Genomic DNA, 21,040 nt, shown 5'->3' with positions numbered 1-21,040 from the left:
TATATATATATATATATAGTGGCGAGAACAAGTATTTGATACACTGCCAATTTTGCAGGTTTTCCCACTTACAAAGCACGTAGAGGTCTGTAATTTTTTTATCATAGGTACACTTCAACTGTGAAAGACGGAATCTCAAACAAAAATCCTGAAAATCACATTGTATGATTTTTAAATAATTAATTTGCATTTTATTGCTTGAAATAAGTATTTGATACATCAGAAAAACAGAACTTAATATTTGGTACAGAAACCTTTGTTTGAAAGTGCAGAGATCAGACGTTTCCTATAGTTCTTAACCAGGTTTGCACAGACTGCAGCAGGGATTTTGGCCCACTCCTCCATACAGATCTTCTCCAGATCCTTCAGCTTTCGGGGCTGTCGCTGGGCAACACAGACTTTCAGCTCCCTCCAAAGATTTTCGATTGGGTTCAGGTCTGGAGACTGGCTAGGCCACTCCAGGACCTTGAGATGCTTCTTACGGAGCCACTCCTTAGTTGCCCTGGCTGTGTGTTTCGGGTCGTTGTCATGCTGGAAGACCCAGCCACGCCCCATCTTCAATGCTCTTGTTGATCGAAGGAGGTTGTTGGCCAAGATCTCACGATACATGGCCCCATCCATCCTCCCCTCAATAAGGTGCACTCGTCCTGTCCCCTTTGCAGAAAAGCATCCCCAAAGAATGATGTTTCCACCTCCATGCTTCACGGTTGGGATGGTGTTATTGGGGTTGTACTCATCGTTCTTCTTCCTCCAAACACGGCGAGTGGAGTTTAAACCAAAAAGCGCTATTTTGGTCTCATCAGACCACATGACCTTCTCCCATTCCTCCTCTGGATCATCCAGATGGTCATTGGCAAACTTCAGATGGGCCTGGACATGCGCTGGATTGAGCAGAGGGACCTTGCGTGCGCTGCAGGATTTTAATCCATGATGGCGTAGTGTTTTACTTATGGTTTTCTTTGATACTGTGGTCCCAGCTCTCTTCAGGTCATTGACCAGGTCCTGCTTGTAGTTCTGGGCTGATCCCTCACCTTTCTCATGATCATTGAGGTGATATCTTGCATGGAGCCCCAGACCAAGGGAGATTGACTGTTATCTTGAACTTCTTCCATTTTCAAATAATTGTGCCAACAGTTGTTGCCTTCTCACCAAGCTGCTTGCCTATTGTCCTGTAGACCATCCCAGCCTTGTGCAAGTCCACAATTTTGTCCCTGATGTCCTTCGACAGCTCTCTAGTCTTGCCCATTGTGGAGAGGTTGAAGTCTGATTGATTGAGTGTGGACAGCTGTCTTTTATTCAGATAACGAGTTCAAACAGGTGCAGTTAATACAGGTAATGAGTAGAGAATGGGAGGGCTTCTTAAAGACAAAACTAACAGGTCTGTGAGAGCCGGAATTCTTACTGATTGGTCGGTGATCAAATACTTATTTCATGCAATAAAATGCAAATTAATTATTTAAAAATCATACAATGTGATTTTCAGGATTTTTGTTTTAGATTCAGTCTTTCACAGTTGAAGTGTACCTATGATAAAAATTACAGACCTCTACGTGCTTTGAAAGTGGGAAAACCTGCAACATCGGCAGTGTATCAAATACTTGTTCTCCCCACTGTATACTGTATGTGTATCTGTAATTGGTATTTCACTGCTTTTTGAAAACAACCTGCCACAAGGAGAAATAAAGTATATTGGAGACAAATATTATAAATATGTACAGAAGATCTACATATAATAGCAAATTATTTGTATTACTCATCATAAAAACAAGCATCCTCTTACATTAGTAAATGTCGCAATCAACAAAAAATACCCCCTACCCTCAGCAATAGCTCATTTTTTTCTGGCCAACCCTTTATATATGTATATACCCCTCTGCCCTGTCCCCTTTAGCTCTGCCCTCCTTCTCTTGAAGCAGCTCAGCCTTGCATATCAATTCTGTTTTCCTGATTCCCCATCATAAATGCAACATGATGTAAGGCCATTAACTAGTACAATGGTATTGAGAACATTCAGAGTTCTGTGATAAACAAAAACCGAGCTGCACAGTATTCTAAAATAAGCTTTTCACAACTGTTCTCAGAAACCCAGAAACATTATGTTAAGTGTGCTGTCTCAAAAGCTGCCCACTTTTAAAGGGGGAAACATCAGCAGTCCCAATTAGGGAAAGGCAATTTGTTTTTATAAGCATTACAAACAATCTAGCATCTTATTTGGTTATGAATAAACGGTTTCCAATTCGAGTCATAACTTATCAAATTCGCCTGCAATCATGTATACTGCTACATTTGTGTTAATTGAGATTTTTGGAGTGGTCAAACATGATATTTAACTAAAAGCGATGGTGTCCACAAAATGGAGTCAACAAAATCAATCAAAAATTAAATTGCAGCGAATGATCAGATCTGTGATAACTTGCAGAAATGCCAACAACTTGGTGTCATTTATGCATTTGCGAAAGCTAGACGAGGACATCAGAGTGCAGCTCTTGTCAATGTGATGAGCAGGAGCGTCACCTAGTGGGCATAAACCTCATTACAAATGTGTGCAGTGGAAGTGTGGAACCATTTGTTTCGTTCAAATTTTTACATTTTACTGAGAAATTATAAATATATTTAGCTTTGTTTTTAAACCACCTAATTATCTTTGTTTATAGCAGCTCAAACTGTAGATAAAATGTTCCTTTTATAAAGCATGCCAATCAATGGCATGACTTGAAGATTGACTGAGCTTGAAATTTTTTAGAAGTGAAAATGCAGAAAAATCCTTGAGGAAAACCTGCTGCCCTCTGCAAGAAAGCTGGAATTGGGACAGAAGTTCATCTTTCAGTATAACAACGACCTGAAGCACACAGTCAAAGCTACACTGGAGTGGGTAAGTGTCCACCCCCTTATAATAGCAATTGTAAATTCGCTCAGGAGTAACCATTCACATTCAAAATCACACCAATTTAATTGGCCTCCACCTGTGTTAAACTGTTGTGATTCTCATTATTTCAGAATAAAATCAGTATTTTACTGAGAAATTATTGATAAATTTCGCTTTCTCTTTCTACCACCAAATTATTATCTTTGCTTATAGCAGCTTAGAAATCAGCATTTATCAGCATTTTTCACTTTTCTGCAGTCAGTAATCACACTGACTCCAGGAACCTCACTCATATTATCGAATGGCTGTTCACTTCTGTGTTATGAACTGGTGAACAGGTTCACAATTTATATAACAGTTTCAGACAGCAAGAGCAAATGAGCCACAAGCAAAGACAATTAAAAACTAGTGTTGCGATTGGAGATCACTGATAGTTCCCAGTATAAGGAACTCGTAATATTAGCCCAATTGGTAGCACTTGAAATTCTGCCTCATAATGAAAAAAACTTTTTTCCCCCAAAAAAGTGGGACACCATGGAGACCAAGACTAAAAACACTCAATGCCTGCCACCAGGTACCATAATAACAAAAAATTCAACATTGGAGAAATTAAATAAATAACTTAAAATAGGAAAATATTTAAATAATTGAAAAATTTAAGAAAGTAAAAAAAAAAAATTATAAAAATTGAAAATTAAATAATTTAAAATAGGAAAAAACAAATTGAAAAAACAAAGAAAAATTTGAATATTGACTAAATAAATATTTAAATAATCGAAAATTGAAAAAAAAAAGCAGAAAATTGGAAAAAAAATGAATAATTGAAAATTAAATCATTAAAAATTAGAAAAAATAATTGAAAATTGAAAAAAAAAAATTGAATATTGAATAAATAAATAATCAAATAAAGGAATAATTAAATAAATAATTTAAGGAAAATTGGAAAAAATTAATGGAAAAATTGAAAATAAAATTGAAAATTAAATAGTTAATAATTATTGGGCGAAAAATATAAAATTAAAAAAATAAAATTTGGAAGAAATAAAATTGGAATTTCTTTTTGAATAATTATGAAAATTTAATGTTTGAAAATTGGGGGAAAAAATTGAATAAAAGAAAAATTAAATAAACATTAAAAATTAAAAAGTTGGAAAATTATTTCAAAAAGTGGGATACCATGGACACCAAGATGAAACACTTCATGCCTCCATTCGGGAACCATAACTATGTCATTCTAAAAGTTCCTTTTGATTGAGCCCCAAAACCTTAAACTTCAGCCCACTTCAGTCCAGATATTATGACGTACGCAGGAGAGAGGGTCAAAGTTATGCCCTTTTTGTGTACATAATATATGGATGGCCCACACCATAATCTTGCTCTCATCTGCAATCATCTTGACTGCCCATAAAAAGGTGGCCGCATAAGACAGGTTTTAAAGTATTATTAAAGATACCTGTACTTGCATGAGCTTTTGTACTAGAGACAGGTAGTCACATAAACCATGTTACTGGAGCCGTATATCATGGAACGTTTCTTGTGCATTTCTGTCCCGATAAAATGAAAACCGAGCGGTTCTGTAAATACCGATAATATTGTGCAGATATGCAGTATAACCATTCGAACATCTGTCTGTATATTGGCCAAGGTTGTTTTTTTGCCCTCTTGCAATGCGTTGTAGCATTGACATCCCTCCGTTGTTTTGGAGACATCCGTTTTCACGACAGAATGGTGGAGAGGGAGCACACTTGGCTTTCAGCTGTCTAGTCTTGGTTCGATTCCCGACCCGATTTTAAACCGTTGAATTGGTGCTTCGTGAGCAGGGTGTTTCATTACATAGTGACTCTCCCTCAGATGGACCTAAAGCTGGATGTCCAGTTTGCTTGCAATTAGCTGGTGGACATGAGAGAGGCCATGGTGTCTTTTGCGAAGAGTGGGCGCATTATCGCCAGCACCCTGAACTAATTCCATTATATTCCGGCCCTTGGCTAAACACCGACAGTCGACAAGGGACCGTTGATGAAAGGTCACTCCGCCACCAATATAATTGGTTCCCAGAGATGCCCAGCCCAATGTGGGGCACGGAAAGCATGGGAAGATTTGTGTTGTAATTGAGGTGGCCCTTATTTCGGCATTGCCTTGTTTTGGGAGCGCTTGGGGGCGTCGTTGTTCTGCTTATGTATCTCTGTCGAGGTATAGCTTTTAATCATCACTGATATACTCAATGCTCATCACGTCTCTCACCTTGAAATTGAGATGGTTTATTTAACGGTTTACTAAGAACTGTTCACCACAACAGAGGTTTTTTTAGGGTTTGAAAGATTATACGAGTATATGCCTGGTGTTGGCTTAATGGTTTTTGGGTGGTGGGCTTGGGATCCTCATGAGGATCCCAGTGAAGATCCTAGGATCCTCAGTTCAAATCCCACTTGCTGTTGAATTAATACCAGGTGGGGTTGTCTCTGCCTGTCATCCTTCCGAGGTTAGCAAAATGAGTGCCAGCTTGCTGGTGTTCTGTGTCGGAGTGGCGATCCGTCGAGGATTGTGCCCAACAGCCCCGGAGACTGTTTCGGCAGCACCAATGCTCTGCACAGAGTATGGTCCCAGTGGATGGATTCAAGGCAGTCACATTTCTTGGATATTGATTGTTGCCAAAAAGGATAAAAATTAAGACATTACACAAACACCTTAAATTTAATAAATGAGTGCTTTTCAGCCTCGCACGTTCCCGAAAGTGGTGTGTGTGTATGTGTGTGTGTGTGTGTGTGTGTGTGTGTGTGTGTGTGTGTGTGTGTGTGTGTGTGTGTGTGTGTGTGTGTGTGTGTGTGTGTGTATTTTCTTTCAAGTCCGTACACAATCCTACTTTAATATGGCACCCGAAGTGTATGTGTTGGGGTCGCCAAGACAAGTACCGTGGCGAGGCTCTGATTTAGTTATTATAGATGCTTTGTCTTGTGGACCATCTAGCATTATGAGTGTGTATCTGAAAGCAGTAAAATTATCGGTACAATATTTGGCAATGCATATTTTACACAATTTTTTTAAGACGTGGAAGTGATTTCATTGACCTGAAATAGTAATTACTAGCAGAGTACCCACCTTCTGGAGGGTCGAGTTTGCGCATTACTCGCTGAAAAAAAGTCCAGTATGGTCTGTGTTTTTCAAGAAGACTACAGACGTTTGTGTGGTGTGTGCCTTAAAGGTTATAGATGGTCTAAAGGTCTAAAGGGTATGTTCCAATAGTCGTTAGAGTCGAAGGAGTTGAAAGGAGCTAAACTCTCAATGATGTAAAAAGGTCGATGTGGTCGAAGTGTTCAAGGATCCAAGCTGCCGAACATCTCTGAAAGGTGTAAGGGGTCTCACTGATGAAAGGTCGAACGGGACTTAAGGGGTGTAAAGGTCAAAATAGTCTGTGGCGTAGAAAGGTTCTCACGGTCTAAAGGGTATAAAATCTCGAAGGGTGAAGGTGTCTAAAGTGTCTAAGGGGTCTTAAGGGTATTAAAGGTTCTTGAAGGTCTTAGGGAATCTTGACAGTCTTAAGGATCTTGGGGGTCTTGAGGGTCAATTGGTTGCCTTAAGGGGTTTTAAATGTATTGGAGGTCTTTAGGATATTAAGAGTCTTGGAGGTCTTAGGGGTGTAAAGGGTCTTTAAGGTCTTGTGGGACTTAGAAGGTCTTTAGGGATTTGGCGGTCTTAAGGATCTTGGGGGTCTTAATGGTATTGGGGTCTTGAGGGTCTTATGGGTCTCAGGGGTCTTAAGGGTCTTGGGTGTCTTAAGTGTCTGATGGGTCTTAGGGATCTTAAAGGGTCTTGGGTGTCTAAAGGGTCTTCAGGGTCTTGGGAGATTTAGGGGGTCTTAAGGTTCTTGGGGGTCTTCGGGCTCTTGCGGTCTTAAGGGTCTTGGTGGTCTAAAGGGTATTGGGGTTGAAAGGGTATTGAGGGTCTTAATGGTCCAAAGAGTCTTAAGGAGTCTTAACGTTCTAAATGGTCTTAAGATCTTCATGTCGAGTGTTCTAAAGGTATATAGAGGGGTCTGGAACTCACACGCAAGTGACACACACATGACTCCTTTCATATTTCGGTTACAGTACATACATAGTAATTTACATACATTTGTGTGAAGTGTGAACACCAATCAGCCAAAAAACATGCTGTGAATCCACTTGCAAATGGCGTTCAGAGATCACAGGTGAGTTCAGGGTGTGCATTTGCCAAGTGTGCAGTGAACGATGTCGTGCCGTTGCTGGTTATGGTCCCATCACTGCATGAGAAATCCAATACCGTTTGATAACAGATCCCCTCAAGCGTTGTTGATGTGGATTAACCAATTACACGTCCACACAGGTGGGCATCTAATGGGCATTAATACTAACAACACGTGCGGTGTTTCGTTTGATTGACACAATAAGTCTCAGTAGACCAGGGAGAAACATCGTAAAAAGCAATTATGAAGAGATACAACAATAGTCCATGTAAAATGTCCTGTTATAGCAGGAAATGATATGTAATATCGGCTGTTATAGCAGGAAATGATGTCATATCGGTTGTTATTGCAGGAAATGATGTCATATTGGTTGTTATAGCAGGAAATGATGTCATATCGGTTGTTAGAGCAGGAAATGATGTCATATCGGCTGTTATCGCAGGAAATGATGTCATATCGGTTGTTATAGCAGGAAATGATGTCATATCGGTTGGTATCGCAGGAAATGATGTCATATCGGCTGTTATAGCAGGAAATGATGTCATATAGGCTGTTAGAGCAGGAAATGGTTCAGCATTTTGGCTGTTATAGCAGGAATTTATGTCATATAGACTGTTCTCGAAGGAAATGATGTCATATCGGTTGTTATAGCAGGAAATGATGTCATATTGGTTGTTATAGCAGGAAATGATATGTCATATCGGTTGTTATAGCAGGAAATGATGTCATATTGGCTGTTATAGCAGGAAATGATGTCATATCAGTTGTTATAGCAGGAAATGATGTCATATCGGTTGTTAGAGCAGGAAATGATGTCATATCGGCTGTTATCCCAGGAAATGATGTCATATCGCTTGTTATAGCAGGAAATGATGTCATATCGCTTGTTATAGCAGGAAATGATGTCATATCGGTTGTTATAGCAGGAAATGATGTCATATTGGTTGTTATAGCAGGAAATGATGTCATATCGGCTGTTATCCCAGGAAATGATGTCATATCGCTTGTTATAGCAGGAAATGATGTCATATCGGTTGTTATAGCAGGAAATGATGTCATATTGGTTGTTATAGCAGGAAATGATGTCATATCGGCTGTTATCCCAGGAAATGATGTCATATCGCTTGTTATAGCAGGAAATGATGTCATATTGGCTGTTATAGCAGGAAATGATGTCATATAGGCTGTTAGAGCAGGAAATGGTTCAGCATTTTGGCTGTTATAGCAGGAATTTATGTCATATAGACTGTTCTCGAAGGAAATGATGTCATATCGGTTGTTATAGCAGGAAATGATGTCATATTGGTTGTTATAGCAGGAAATGATATGTCATATCGGTTGTTATAGCAGGAAATGATGTCATATTGGTTGTTATAGCAGGAAATGATATGTCATATCGGTTGTTATAGCAGGAAATGATGTCATATTGGCTGTTATAGCAGGAAATGATGTCATATCGGTTATTATAGCAGGAAATGATGTCATATTGGTTGTTATAGCAGGAAATGATGTCATATCGGTTGTTAGAGCAGGAAATGATGTCATATTGGCTGTTATTCCAGGAAATGATGTCATATTGGTTGTTATAGCAGGAAATGATGTCATATCGGTTGTTATAGCAGGAAATGATGTCATATTGGTTGTTATAGCAGGAAATGATGTCATATTGGTTGTTATAGCAGGAAATGATGTCATATTGGTTGTTATAGCAGGAAATGATGTCATATTGGTTGTTATAGCAGGAAATGATGTCATATTGGTTGTTATAGCAGGAAATGATGTCATAATCGGCTGTTATCGCAGGAAATGATGTCATATAGGCTGTTATAGCAGGAAATGATGTCATATTGGCTGTCTGTTATAGCAGGAAATGATGCCATATCAGCTGTTAGAACAGGAAATGGTTCGGCATGTTGGCTGTTATAGCAGGAATTTATGTCATATCGGCTGTTCTGGAAGGAAATGATGTCATATTGGTTGTTATAGCAGGAAATGATGTTATATCGGTTGTTATAGCAGGAAATGATGTCATATCGGCTTTTATCCCAGGAAATGATGTCATATCAGTTGTTATCGTAGGAAATGATGTCATATCGGCTGTTAGAGCAGGAAGTTGTATGCCATATGGCCTGTTTTCCCAGGAAATGATGTGTCATATCAGCTGTTACAGCAGAAAATGGTCCGGCATGTTGGCTGTTATTGCAGGAATTTATGTCATATATGCTGTTATAGCAGGAAATGATGTCTTATTGGCTGTTATAGCAGGAAATGATGTCATATAGGCTGTTATAGCAGGAAATGATGTATCATATCAGCTGTTATAGCTGGAAATAATATGTCATGTCGGCTGTTTTAGCAGGAAATGATGTGTGATCTTATAAAGTGCACCACCAGTGTGGCTATGGCCATTAGGATTTGAACTGACATCAATTTTAGTACCTGGTTCCCTTGGTCGTTCTCTCTCACGTTCTCACTCGCTCAACGACCACATTATACATGAATTATTTGAATTATGGACATATTTTCTGACTAAGTGCATTCGTCTTCAGTCCAACCATCCAGTGACAGATAGTCCAAAGACGACATCATCGATCGTGTCTGTTTTGGTGGGCAATTCCCTTGCAGAGCATGCATGACACGAATTTTAAACATCCTTGCCGTAGACCAATTACACCTGAAGGTCTGGTGACAATGTATGTCGGGAAGAATGAGATACTTTGCATGGTACATGATAAAGATGAAATCTGCAGTGAGTGTTCTTGGTGTCCCAACATGTAATGAGGTGGTTTCCATTTTATTTTACCTATCCTTGCATGCTGCCTCCTAAGCAATCCCTTATGAAGCTTATTATTATTGTGCATTCTACGGGCATCACTCGAAAATCCTCATTCAAGTTTACTGATTAGCAAGCTCGAGAATTCCACAAGGACCAGACTGGAGACAGACTGAAAACTAACTCAAAGTATAGAAGATGTTTTTAGATCCAGTTGGTTTATCTTGTTCTGCCGTCAGAGTCGGCACTGCCAAATTGGTCTCATTGCAAAGCCGACTACTGCCTTCCCAGCGGTTGGTCAGGCAGGAATTTATAATTTGTTCATGGTGCTGATAAAACGCTGATCCTACTCTTCGCAAAACCCAATTAACATGGGATCGTTAGCATCCGCCAACTAATGATAGCAGACGAGACCCTAGCTTAATGTCCATCTGAAGGACATCACCCTTTGTGATGCAATGCCCTGCCTGGAAAACACCATTCCAACAGCTTATAGTCACGTCGGAATCCAACGAAGACTAGACAGTTTAAATGCAAGTGCATAGAGTGTCCGCTTGGAGTCTAGGAGGTCAGTGGTTCGAAACCTGGCTGAGTCATACCAAACACTTTAAAAATGGCTTCCTTGCTTGATATTCAGCATTTAAAAGGACCAGAATGTCACACCTGGCAGCTTTGCTGACAGGAATACCAATCTTTACGTAAATGCTAAAAAATATGGTTGTTGTTGATGCGAAAAAATATAATGTGGTTGTGTATCGACACTGGCCCAGCTATACACTTAAAGAGCAATGAGGGGGAGAGCGTTAATGGGATATTCATCACAGACTTTTTAGATGCTGAATTCCAAATAATATACAACACACGAAGAGGAATATCAAAATAAAAAAAAACATTAGGGGCAATGCCCCATGGCGCTCACCTGGTAGAATAATGATACTGAGGATGAGGTCAACATGGGACGGAGTCAGCAAAATGTACCAATGAACCAATGTTATAGGTTGTGGTGAAGTTTCATTGAAATTGTTTGCATAGTTTCGGAGATGAAAGCAAATACATATTTTGGGGGTCAACACCCCCCCCCCCCACCACATGCACACCTTTAGACCCCCGATTTTGTTTTTTTTAATGTCATGAGCAAACTTTGGTACATTGCAGGTGATGAAGGTTATGGTGAAGTTTCATCGAACTTGTATGTGTAGTTTCAGAGAAGAAGGCAAATACATACTTTGGGGGGCAACCCCCTACCCCACCCCCTCCATTATACCCTCTTAAACTCCAATTTTTTAACGTCGTGAACAAACATTGGTACATCATGGGTGATGAAGGTTGTAGTCAAGTTTCATCGGAATTGTGTGTCGTTTCTAAGGAGAAAGCAAATACCTCTTTAGGTGGGGAAACCCCCTGTAAACTCCCTCCGTAGACCCACTCAGACATGGATTTATTTATTTTCTTTCTTTTTTAAATGCTGCCAACAAACTTTGTGGAACATCATCATGGGTGATGAAGGTTGTGGTCAAGTTTCATCAGGATTGCATGTGTAGTTTCTGAGAAGAAAGCAAAGACCTATTTTGTAGGGCAACCCTGGTAAATCCCCTTAGGGCCCGTTTTTTTTTAATGCCATGAACAAACTTTGGTACATACAGGGTGATGAAGATTGTCGAAAAGTTTCATTGAGATCATATTTGTAGTTTGAGATAAGCATTTGCAATATTTACGGACAGATGGATGACCCATCCCATAAGCTCCGCGGAATTGTGTTCCAGGTGAAGTAAAAAAACATCCTTGCCCTCCCCCTCTCTTCCTTCTTTTGATCAAACTGTCTGGGGTACGTATTAGGCATGGGCCATGCGAGGAAACAAACCCTCTTATGTGTGAATGTGCAGCACGTTGTATGCTACATGTACGTATATGTGTGTATGCGTGTATTGCTTTGCTGCGCTGTGCAGGGGTACCGTTATTGCTTAATTAGTGGTTTTTAAAATTTATTTTGTAAACAGTGTCGAGGCTCGTAAGAGAGCTTACACACAACACACAAAGAGGGGCATAAGACAAGATGAGTGGGATAGGGGAGGACAAAACAGTGTGGAACAGAGATATTACGAGATCTGTGGAAGGGAGAGTGATGGGGCAGGGAACACGGGGTATACAAGATGGACATTACAGGGACTTTCAGGAAGGAAAGCAGGGAATGTGAAGGAGGTGGATTTGGGTGGATTAACGGGGGTAGAAAAGATCGAGGTTTTGGATGGGGGAAGATGAGAGGTGGTGGTGGTGAACAGCTGTTTTGAAGGCCTGGAGGGAAGAATGGGATTGAAGAGAGTGTGGGAGTTTATTCCAAATGCGGGGAAAAGGAAGATTGAAAGCGTGAAGGTGAGCAGTGATTCTTGATTTTGATAGTTTTACCAGAAGGTGGTTAGTGGCGGACCTTGAGCGACCTGTGGAAATATGGTGGGGACATATCGCAAACAAAGCGGGGGGGGGGGGGGCGAGACCGGAGAGGGGGATGGTAGAAAATAGAAAGACTATCAACCTGCCTGCGGTGAGGGGGTGAGAGGCCCACAGAATCAGCCTCTCACGGGTGATACCAATGATCCTAAATGCCTTGGTTTCCACACCGTGAAGTCGAGAAAGGTGGGAGGCAGGAGCACTAGCCCAGAGGGGAGAGCAGTACTCCATCAGGCTGCGGACGAAAGCTTTGCATGCAGTCAGGAGCTCTGGTGGGCCGAGGAAGGACTTTTCATGATGGAGGATTCCCAGTCGGTGACTGGCTTTGGAGGCCAGGTTGGAAATGTGACTTTCACAGGAAATATTATAGCAGATAGTGAGACCCAGAAGCTTGAATGAAAGGACTTCTTCTGCAGGATTGTTGAGAAAGTAGATGGGGGAGTGGTGGGGTTCTAAACGGTCCTTTCAGAGAGACACCGTGAGAGTGTGACATTTGTCAGGATTGAAAAACATGTTCCATGTGTTGGACCAGTTTGTGATTTTATCCAGATCTGCAGAGAGCGAAGAAGCTGTGGCTTGCAGTTCTGAGGGATGACAGATGGTAAGATAGAGGGTAGAGTCATCAGCAAAGAGATATAGAGGATTTTCCAGAGAGTCAGAGCGATCATTGATGAAAACCAGAAAAAGAACAGGGCCCAGAACGCTGCCATGAGGAACTCCAGCCTGGACAGGAAGAGGGGATGAAAGAACTCCATTTAGGGTCACACGTTGGCTGTGACAGGAGAGGAAATATGTGAGCCATGAGTGGAGATGGCCTTGGATACCACAGGAAGACAGTTTGGTGAGCAGGGCAGGGTGCCAGACCGTGTCAAAAGCACGCGATGTGTCTTGGGATATGGCTCTGATTTCATGTCTGGCATTGAGGACCTCTATCCATTTCTGGGAGAGCAGAAGCAGCATATCCAGGGTAGAGTGACCTGGTCTGAAACCAAATTGATAATCGGAAATCAAGCCATTGGAGAAGAGGAAGGATTTAATGTCTGAAGCGATGATTGATTCCATAACCTTGCTGATGATTGGGAGAAGGCTGATTGGTCTGTTGTTGCTGGGATCTGTTTTTGCACCTTTTTATGCAGGGCAGTATTGTTTGCTGATTTCTAAGCAGATGGCAAATGACCTTGAGCAAATGAGAGGGTGAATAGAACAGAGAGAGGGTGAGCAAGAGCAGAGGAGCAGGTTTTTAGGACACGTGGGATGATGCTATCTGGACCGGTTGCAGAATCTGAATCAAGGTTTGACAGCAAACTCTCCACTTTGTCAGAAGAAAAGGATACAGAGTCCAGGGACAATTGGGTGCGACTGGGTTAGGTGGGTACAGAAAGTGATGGGTTTCGGACACAAGATTTACAGGCAAACACTGAGTTTAGGCATTCAGCCTTTTGACGTGCGGTATCAGCAGTGCGGCCATTTAAGGTTAGGGAGGGGATGGAGGGGGAGAATAATTCCTTCCCTAGTACAGTGCCTTCCCGAGAATAATATACTTCCCGAGTTTTGTGCCTTACTGAGAATAATTTCTTCCCGAGTACAGTGCCTTCGCTGGAATTATTTCTTCCTGAGTACAGACCCTTCCCAGAATAATTTCTTCCTGAGTAGAGTGCCTTCCTAAAATTATTTCCTCCTGAGTACAGTGCTTTCCCAGATTAATTGCTTCCCGAGTGCAGTGCCTTCCCTGGAATAATTTCTTTCCCAGTGCAGTGCCTTCCCTAGAATATTGTATTCCTGAGTCTAGTGCCTTTTACAGAGAAATTTCTTCCCGAGTATAATTCCTTCCAAAGTACAGTGCCTTCCCGACAATAATTTCTTCCCTCATATAATTTCTTACCTTGTGCAGTGACTTCTGAGAATAAACTCTTTCCGAGTGTGGTGCCTTGCCAAAATTAATTTCTTCCCGAGTACAGTGCCTTACCTCTAATAATTTCTTCCATAGTGCAGTGCCTTCCCCAGAATAATATCTTCCCTAGTACATTGCCTTCCCTCGAATAATTTCTTCCCTCGTACAGTGCCTTCCATGGAATAATTACTTCCCTAGTACAGTACCTTCCCCAGAATAATTTCTTCCCTAGTACAGTGCCTTACTGAGTATAATTTCTTCCCAAGTACAGTGCCTTCGCAAGAATTATTTCCTCCTGAGTACAGACACTTCCCCAGAATAATTTCTTCCCGAGTACAGTGCCTTACTGAGAATAATTTATTCCCCCGTGCAGTGCCTTCGCTAGAATTATTTCTTCCTGAGTACAGACCCTTCCGCAGAATAATTTCTTCCCGAGTAGAGTGCCTTCCCTGGAATAATTTCTTTCCGAGTACAGTGCCTTCCCTAGAATAATTTCTTCCCGTGTAATTTCTTCCCTCGTACAGTTCCTTCCCAAGAATAATTTCTTCCCACATACAGTGCTTTCCCTAGAATAATTTATTCCTGAGTACAGTGCCTTCCCCAGAATAATTTCTTCCATAGCATAGTGCCTCACTGAGAATAATTTCTTCCCGAGTACAGTGCCTTCCTGAGAATAATTTCTTCCCGAGAATAATTTCTTCCCGAGTACAGTGCCTTCCTGAGAATAATTTCTTCCCTCATATAATTTATTCCCCAGTGCAGTGTCTTCTCCAGAACAATTTCTTCCCCAGTACAGTGCCTTACTGATAATTTCTTCCCGACCATAGTGCCTTCCCCAGAATAATTCCTGCCCTCATATGGTGCCTTCCCTGGAATAATTTCTTCCCGAGTACATTACCTTCCCAATAATAATTTCTTCCTGAGTACAGTGCCTTCCCTGGAATAATTTCTTCCCTCGTATCATGCCAAGCCTCGAATAATTCCTTACCTGGTGCAGTGCCTTCCCAAGAATAGTTTCTTCCCTCATATAATTTCTTCCCTCGTGCAGTGCCTTCCCGACAATAATTTATTCCGTCATGCAGTGCGTTCCCCAGAATAATTTCTTCCCGAGTGCAGTACCTTACTGAGAATAATTTCTTTTCAAATACAGTGCCTTACCTGGAATAATTTCTTCCTTCGTGTAGTGCCTTCCCAAGAAAAATTTATTCCCTCATCCAGTGCGTTCCCCAGAATAATTTCTTCCCGAGTACAGTGCCTTACCTCGAATAATTTCTTCCATAGTGCAGTGCCTTCCCCAGAATAATTTCTTCACAAGCACATTGCCTTCTCCAGAATAATTTCTTCCCGAGTACATTGCCTTCCCTCGAATAATTTCTTCCCTCGTACAGTGCCTTCCATGGAATAATTTCTTCCCGAGTACAGTACCTTCCCCAAAATAATTTCTTCCCGAGTGCAGTGCCTTACTGAGAATAATTTCTTCCCAAATACAGTGCCTTTCCTGGAATAATTTCTTCCTTCGTGTAGTGCCTTACTGAGAATAATTTCTTCCCCAGTACAGTGCGTTCGCTTGTATAATTTCTTCCCGAGTACATTGCCTTCCCGAGAATAATTCCTTCCCTCATGTGACTTCCACAGAATATTTTATTCCTGAATGCAGTGCCTTCCCAAGAATAATTTCTTCCCTCATACAGTGCCTTCCCAAGAATAGTTTCTTCCCAAGTACAGTATCTTCCCCAGAATAATTTCTTCCTGAGTACATTGCCTTCCAGACAATAATTTCTTCCCTCATATAATTTATTCCCCAGTGCAGTGTCTTCTCCAGAACAATTTCTTCCCCAGTACAGCGCCTTACTGATAATTTCTTCCCGACCATAGTGCCTTCCCCAGAATAATTCCTGCCCTCATATGGTGCCTTCCCTGGAATATTTTCTTCCTGAATGCAGTGCCTTTCCAAGAATAATTTCTTCCCGAGTACCGTGCCTTCCCTGGAATAATTTCTTCCTGAGTACATTACATTCCCTGGAATAATTTCTTCCCGAGTATCATGCCAAGCCTCGAATAATTCCTTACCTGGTGCAGTGCCTTCCCAAGAATAGTTTCTTCCCGAGTATAATTTTTTTTCCCTTGGACAGTGCCTTCCCTTGACCAATTTCTGACCGAGTCCAGTGCCTTCCCTCTAATAATTTCTTCCTGAGTATTGTTCCTTCACTATAATAATTTCTTCCCGAGTCTGGTGCCTTCCCTATAAAAATTGCCTTCCCCAGAAAAATTTATTCCCAAGTATGGTGCATTCCCTAGAATAATTTCCTCCCCCGTTTAATTCCTTCCAGAGTACAGTGCCTTCCCTGGAATAATTTCTTCATGAGTATGGTGCCTCCACTTTCAACATTTCTTCCCCTGTACATTGGCTTACCAAGAATAATTTCTTCCCGACTATATTGCCTTCCCAATAATATTTTCTTCCCTCGTGTCATTTCTTCCCTTGTACAGTTCCTTCCCAAGAATAATTTCTTCCTGAGTACAGTGCTTTCCCTACAAATATTTCTTCCCTCGTATCGTGTCTTCCCTGGAATAATTTCTTCCCGAGTACAGCGCCTTCCCAAGAATAATTTCTTCCCGAGTACAGTGCCTCCCCAAGAATAATTTATTCCCTCATGCAGTGCGTTCCCCAGAATAATATCTTCCCCTGTACAGTGCCTTCCCTAGAATAATTTCTTCCCGAGTACAGTGCATTCCCTGGAATAATTTCGTCGTAAGTGTCGTGCCTTCGGCCTAAGTCACATTTGCTCTACGGCGAAGATACGGCAGCCGTACGCCCTCTGAATTGACAGAAACGTGCGGCGGCCGCAGAGTTTCTGCGGTGGCCTCAGGGTGGCCCTACGCCGTTTGGCTATCTTTTACAGGCCGTAGGGGTCGCCGTGGAATTATAATGCGGAGTTATAACATTTTTCATTTCTACGTTCGCCATAGCAATTTGACAAGCCGAAAAAAAAAACTGGTAAAAAATAAATAAAAATAAAAATGAACCCACTCGTTACCGTCCGTCTGGCCTGCGGTCGCCTTGTGGGCACCTTGAGGCTACCTTGCGTCTGCCTTGAAAATTCTATGGCCGCCGAAGGGCCCCCTTAAGTTCACCGTGCGACATCAAATCAAAGACCGTACGACACCCTCACGTTTTCGGTCTCCACAATTTCTAAATACGCCGTGCGGCTCCCCGAAAAATAAAAACATATGGACTGCTACATTATGTGACCGTGGAAATACTGCGGCCGCCGTATAATTGCTCGTGGCCATAGATTTTGGAGACCGCACGGCCGCCGTGGCAAATGTGACTTCGGCCTTACTGAGAATAATTTCTTCCCAAGTACAGTGCCTTCCCTTGAATAATTCCTTACCTCGGGCAGTGCCTTCCCAAGAATAGTTTCTTCCCAAGTATAATTTCTTCCCTTGAACAATTTCTTCCCAAGTCCAGTGCCTTTCCTCTAATAATTTCTTCCCGAGTATTGTTCTTTCACAATTATAATTTCTTCCCGAGTATGGTGCCTTCCCTATAAAAATTGCCTTCCCCAGAATAATTTATTCCCAAGTATGGTGCATTCCCATGAATAATTCCTTCCAGATTGCAGTGCCTTCCCTGAAATAATTTCTTCCTGATAATTTCTTCCCGTGTGCAGTGCCTTCCCCTGAATAATTTCTTCATGAGTATGGTGCCTCCACTTTCATAATTTCTTCCCCTGTACATTGGCTTCCCAAGAATAATTTCTTCCCAAGTACATTGCCTTCTCAAGAATATTTTCTTCCCTCGTGTAATTTCTTCCTGAGTACAGTGCCTTCCCAAGAATAATTTCTTCCCGAGTACAGTGCTTTCTCTCGTATTATTTCTTTCCTCGTATCGTGCCTTCCCTCGAATAATTTCTTCCCGAGTACAGTGCCTTCCATGGAATAATTTCCTCCCAAGTATTGTGCCTCACTGAGAATAATTTCTTCCTGAGTACAGTGCCTTCCCTAGAATAATTTCCTCCCAAGTATTGTGCCTCACTGAGAATAATTTCTTCCCGAGTACAGTGCCTTCCCCAAAATAATTTCTTCCTCAGTACAGTGCCTGACTGAGAATAATTTCTTCCTGATGACAGTGCCTTCCCAAGAATAATTTCTTCCCGAGTATAGTGCCTTCCCGAGAATAATTTCTTCCCTCATATAATTTCTTTCCTCGTGCAGTGCCTTCCCGAGAATAATTTATCCCCTCATGCAATGCGTTCCCCAGAATAATTTCTTCCCGAGTACAGTGCCTTCCCTGGAATAATTTCTTCCTTCGTGTAGTGCCTTACTGAGAATAATTTCTTCCCGAGTACAGTGCCGTCGCTTGTATAATTTCTTTCCGAGTACAGTGCCTTCCCGAGAATAATTCTTTCCCTCATATGGTGACTTCCCCAGAATATTTTCTTCCTGAATGCAGTGCCTTCCCAAGAATAATTTCTTCCCTTGTACAGCGCCTTCCCAAGAATAATTTCTTCCCGAGTACATTGCCTTCCCTAGAATAATTTCTTCCCGAGTACAGTGCCTTCCCTGGAATAATTTCTTCCTTCGTGTAGTGCCTTACTGAGAATAATTTCTTCCCGAGTACAGTGCCGTCGCTTGTATAATTTCTTCCCGAGTACAGTGCCGTCGCTTGTATAATTTCTTTCCGAGTACAGTGCCTTCCCGAGAATAATTCTTTCCCTCATATGGTGACTTCCCCAGAATATTTTCTTCCTGAATGCAGTGCCTTCCCAAGAATAATTTCTTCCCTTGTACAGTGCCTTCCCTAGAATAATTTCTTCCCAAGTACAGTATCTTCCCGAGAATAATTTCTTCCCGAGTATATTGCCTTCCAGAGAATAATTTCTTCCTGAGCATAGTGCCTTCCCCAGAATAATTTCTTCCTCAGTTCAGTACCTTCCAGCGAATAATTTCTTCCCTCATGTAATTTATTCCGTTGTGCATTGCCTTCCCAAGAATAATTTATTCCCCAGTGCAGTGCATTTATCAGAATAATATCTTCGTAGTACAGTGCCTTACTGAGAATAATTTCTTCCTGAGTATGGTGCCTTCCCCAGAATAATTTCTTCCTGAGTATGGTGCCTTCCCCAGAATAATTTCTTCCCGAGTCCAGTGCCTCACTGAAAATAATTTCTTCCCGAGTACAGTGCCTTTCCGAGAATAATTTCTTCCCGAGTGTAGTGCCTTCCCGAGAAGAATTTCTTCCCTCATATAATTTATTTTCCAGTGCAGTGTCTTCCCGAGAACAATTTCTTCCCCAGTACAGTGCCTTACTGATAATTTCTTCCCTAGTACAGTGCCTCCCCTTGAATAGTTTCTTACCGACCATAGTGCCTTCCCCAGAATAATTACTTACCTCATATGGTGCCTTCCCAAGAATATTTTCTCCCTGAATGCAGTGCCTTCCCATGAATAATTTCTTCCCGAGTACCGTGCCATCCCTGGAATAATTTCTTCCCGAGTGTTGTGCCTCACTGAGAATATTTTCTTCCCTCATACCGTGCCTTCCACAAAATAATTTCTTCCTCAGTACAGTGCCTTCCCAAGAATAATTTCTTCCCGAGTACCGTGCCTTCCCGAGAATAATTTCTTCCCGAGTACAGTGCCTTCCCTCAAATAATTTCATCCTCAGTACAGTGCCTGACTGAGAATAATTTCTTCCCCATGACAGTTCCTTCCCTGGAATACTTTCTTCCTTCGTGTAGTGCCTTACTGAGAATAATTTCTTCCGGAGTACAGTGTCTTTGCTTGTATAATTTCTTCCCAAGTACAGTGCTTCCCTGGAATAATTCCTTCCCTCATATGGTGACTTCCCCAGAATATTTTCTTCCTGAATGCAGTGCCTTCCCAAGAATAATTTCTTCCCTCATACAGTGCCTTCCTGAGAATAATTTCTTCCCGAGTACAGTGCCTTACTGAAAATATTTTCTTCCCGAGTACAATTCCTTCCCTAGAATAATTTCTTCACTCGTATCATGCCCTCCCTCGTATCATGCCCTCCCTCGAATAATTCCTTACCGAGAGCAGTGCCTACCAAAGAATAGTTTCTTCGCGAGTATAATTTCTTCCCTGTACAGTGCCTTCCCTTCATCAATTTGTCCTGATTCCAGTGCCTTCCCTCTAATAATATCTTCCCGAGTATTGTTGCTTCACTATAATAATTTCTTCCGGAGTATGGTGCCTTCCCTTTAAAGATGGCCTTCCCCAGAATAATTTATTCCCAAGTATGGTGGATTCCCAAGAATAATTTCTTCCCCAGTTTAATTTCTTCCAGAGTACAGTACCTTCCCTCAAACATTTTCTTCCTGATAATAATTTCTTCCCGAGTGCAGTGCCTTCCCCAGAATAATTTCTTCATGAGTATGGTGTCTCCACTTTCGTAATTTCTTCCCCTGTACATTGGCTTCCCAAGAATGATTTTTTCCTGAGTACATTGCCTTCCCAATAATATTTTCTTTCCTCGTGTAATTTCTTCCCTCGTACAGTGCCTTCCCAAGAATAATTTCTTCCCGAGTACAGTGCTTTCCCTCCAAATATTTCTTCCTTGGAATAATCTCTTCATGAGTATAGTGCCTTCCCCAGAATAATATCTTCCCCAGTACAGTGCCTTTACTGAGAATAATTTCTTCCCGAGTACAGTGCCTTCCCTGAAATAATTTCTTCCTCAGTATCGTGCTTTACCTCTAATAATTTCTTCTTTCCGAGTATAGTGCCTTCCCGAGAAGAATTTCTTCCCTCATATAATTTCTTCCCCAGTACAGTGCCTTAATGCCCAGTCACACCTTGACGTTTTAGCCAGCAATGGCAACGTATCAAAATGTATGT

General features: G+C 41.5%; 1 protein-coding gene across 5 annotated transcripts in view; it reads left to right on the top strand.

Annotated features, from left to right (window-relative positions):
* LOC147031460 (homeobox protein six1a-like) overlaps positions 1-21,040 on the top strand; it is a 259,636-nt gene that overhangs the window by 101,568 nt on the left and 137,028 nt on the right. For 3 of the 5 annotated variants that reach the window (XR_015053164.1, XR_015053161.1, XR_015053169.1), the window contains exon 3: positions 2,744-2,872. The exons of the other annotated variants lie outside the window; for them this stretch is intronic. The gene's annotated coding sequence lies outside the window, so the exon portion shown is untranslated. The remainder of the gene's footprint in view (positions 1-2,743; positions 2,873-21,040) is intronic. 5 annotated transcript variants of the gene reach the window in all.

Source organism: Eptatretus burgeri, chromosome 2 (assembly GCF_056783735.1).
Source record: "Eptatretus burgeri isolate ZD-2024b chromosome 2, Ebu_testis_v1, whole genome shotgun sequence".
Lineage (NCBI taxonomy): Eukaryota > Metazoa > Chordata > Myxini > Myxiniformes > Myxinidae > Eptatretus > Eptatretus burgeri.
Note: the sequence above shows the minus strand (reverse complement) of the source record. Positions and strands in the feature narration are given on the sequence as shown.